Source organism: Schistocerca nitens, chromosome 5 (assembly GCF_023898315.1).
Source record: "Schistocerca nitens isolate TAMUIC-IGC-003100 chromosome 5, iqSchNite1.1, whole genome shotgun sequence".
Taxonomy (NCBI): domain Eukaryota; kingdom Metazoa; phylum Arthropoda; class Insecta; order Orthoptera; family Acrididae; genus Schistocerca; species Schistocerca nitens.
The window spans coordinates 203456905-203460431 of record NC_064618.1 but is presented as its reverse complement, the minus strand read 5'-3'; positions in this window follow the sequence as shown (position 1 = coordinate 203460431).

Genomic DNA, 3527 nt, shown 5'->3' with positions numbered 1-3527 from the left:
ACAAAATTCTAGTGAAACTCTATACTCAAAAGCAATGCTTTAAAAATCAACTCAGTGTTAACAGCAATTTAAGAAATAACTTTAAGCAAGCTGAATAGCCTCTTCCTATGAGGAGAATAGATATAACAATTGTACCGTCTGAGCTTCGTTGCCGGCCGTTGTGGCTGAGCGGTTCTAGGCGCTTCAGTCCGGAACCGCGCTGCTGCTACGGTCGCAGGTTCGAATCTTTCCTCGGGCATGGATGTGTGTGATGTCCTTAGGTCAGTTAGGTTTAGGTAGTTCTAAGTATAGGGGACTGATGACCTCAGGTGTTAAGTCCCAGAGTGCTTAGAGCCATTTGAACTATTTTTGAGCTTCGTTCCTACAATCTCAGTAACACAAAACAATGCTACACGTTCGCGTGCTTACCTCAATAAAAAATCTACTATCTGAGCTTCGTTCCTACAATCTCAGTAATACAAAACAATGCCACACTCTTGCGTGCTTACCTCTTTCTCTCAGTATTCCAGGAAATTCACAAATAATCTCCATAGCTCCTCTCCCCTTAATTGGATCAAAAATATTCATACTCCCGTTCCATCTGTCTCATAACACACTCATAAACAAAATGTCCTGGCCAATCTTGAAAATACGTCTGCTGCTCAGCACTGCTCAGCTTCGGATCCGTGTAACTTTGCTGGCGCTCTCAGGTAGAGGCGGTGTTACAACACGATGTTATTGTAGACAATGAATACCCAGCTATATGGTTTTTCTCTGTGGGAGCTTTGCATATCGATGTTTACGTAAGAAACATAATTCACCGTGTCCAAAACAATTTGCATACCTCACAATCTATTGGCAATCGATGCTGAAAACCATATGACAGCTAATTCCAAAAACGCTAGTAGTGAGTGAGATGGCATAGGATAAGGTTGTGCATTGCTCGGACACCCTGCGAGCGTTCAGATCTGTGTTGAAATCTTTATGGCACCACTGTGATCTGGGGTTATATTTGGACTTGAAGTGAATTTCCAGATGGTTCTTCGAATACAATGAAGCCGATGAAATGTAAAAAATTTCAAATGTGTGTGAAATCTTATGGGACTTAACTGCTAAGGTCATCAGTCCCTAAGCTTACACATTACTTAACCTAAATTATCGTAAGTACAAACACACACACACCCATGCCCGAGGGAGGACTCGAACCTCCGCCGGGACCAGCCGCACAGTCCATGACTGCAGCGCCCTAGACCGCTCGGCTAATCCCGCGCGGCGATGAAATGTACATCCTGTACTTGTACGCCGATATCTCGTCTCTGCTATTCAGTTGAACAACCTCCTGAACAACCTCCTACAGTAAAAAGTTGTCACATACAAGCAATATAGTCAACGTCTTCAGTTTAGCAACGAGTTTTGGAAAGTGCTGTTCTGTACCACAGGCAGGAAACTTGAGCGCTAAGGGAGAATGTTAGGTTGGACTAACATATTTTTGTAGAAGTCCATTTTTGTTTCGCTAATTTCTGAGATTCAATTTAGAACATTTGTGACACGACTGTCACACCTCGCTGTGCGATTCTGTTTCAACTGTGTCACGATTGCGCTATAATTACGCCGCCCTCTCATGCTCTACTTGAAGAATGCAAGTTTTGCTCAGGCAGTAGGGTAATATATCCTCTGAACATTGTCCGCCCCCGGTAGCTGCGTGGTCAGCGCGACATACTGTCAATCCAAAGGGCCCGGGTTCGATTCCCGGCTGGGTCGGAGATTTGCTCCGCTCAGGGACTGGATGTTGTGTTGTCCTAATCATCATTATTTCAGCCCCATCGACACGCAAGTCGCCCAAGTGGCGTCAAATCGAAAGACTTGCACCAGGCAAGCGGTCTACCTTACGGGAGGCCCTCGTCACACGACATTTAATTTAATATTTACATTCAAATCATTCGGCTATGCAAATTGAATGTTCTGTTATATATATGAACATGTATGGCATTTATCTTACTTCTGCGGGTTCCACAAATATGAAAGTCTCCTTCAGTTTTGCTTCCTGTATAATTCGAATAAGACGTTGGTCTCAAAGCGTTCAGAGACGTTTGGGTTTGGTATAGAACTATTTTCAGGACGTTTCTCTTTATTAGTAATAAATTGTTCATTTTATTAGATTAAATGAAAGTTTTCTATGCTCGATTTGACGTACAAATTTTGAGATCCCTCATGTCCTTCAACTTTCCGATGGTTAGGCGACCGTTAAATATATCGCATTTGTAGAATGCGTGTCTCATTGTAACGAGTTTCAGTTGTATGGGGATTACTGAGTGTCAAACACTCACAGGTTTTTATGGCAGGAGTATTTAGTGCACAAACTACAAGCCACATTTCGACTCCTTACAGGACTGTTAATCGAATCTCTGTTCAGTTTATTTGAATCATATTTCCCACGTTGGTGTTATGTCTTCCTTGCACGCTACCGAGAGAGGTGGTGCAGTGGTTAACACACTGGACTCGCATTCTGGAGGACGGTGGTCCAAACCCACGCCCGGCCATCCTGATTTAGGTTCCCCTAAGTGGGATGGTTTCTTTGAAAGAGCACGGCCGACTTACTTCCCCATCCTCTCCGAATCAGATAGGAGCGATGACGTCGTTGTTTGGTCCCATCAAACAAATCAACCAACCAACCAACCTTCCACGCTGTGTGGTTCATTATACAGGGTGTTAGAAAAAGGTACGGCAAAACTTTCAGGAAACATTCTTCACACACAAATAAAGAAAAGGTGTTATGTACTAATCTCTAGACAACTCATAGACAGGGTGTTACAAAAAGGTACGGCCGAAATTTCAGGAAACATTCCTCACACACAAGTAAAGAAAAGATGTTATGTGGACATGTGTCCGGAAACGCTTAATTTCCATGTTAGAGCTCATTTTAGTTTCGTCAGTATGTACTGTACTTCCTCGATTCACCGCCAGTTGGCCCAATTGAAGGAAGGTAATGACGACTTCGCCGCGGTGGTCTAGCGGTTCTGGCGCTGCAGTCCGGAACCGCGGGACTGCTACGGTCGCAGGTTCGAATCCTGCCTCGGGCATGGGTGTGTGTGATGTCCTTAGGTTAGTTAGGTTTAAGTAGTTCTATGTCCTAGGGGACTTATGACCTAAGATGTTGAGTCCCATAGTGCTCAGAGCCATTTGAACCAGCCAATGATGACTTCGGTGCTTGTGTTGACATGCGACACATTGCTCTACAGTACTAGCATGAAGCACACCAGTACGTAGCATCAACAGGTTAGTGTTCATCACGAACGTGGTTTTGCAGTCAGTGCAATGTTTACAAATGCGGAGTTGGCACATGCCCATTTAATGTATGGATTAGCACGGGGCAATAGCCGTGGCGCGGTACGGTTGTATCGATACAAATTTCCTTTTCAGAACCAAGGTGTCCCGACAGGAAGACGTTCGAAGCAAATGATCGGCGTCTTAGGGAGCACGGAACATTCCAGCCTATGACTCGCGACTCGGGAAGACCTAGTACGACGAGGACACCTGCAATGGACGAG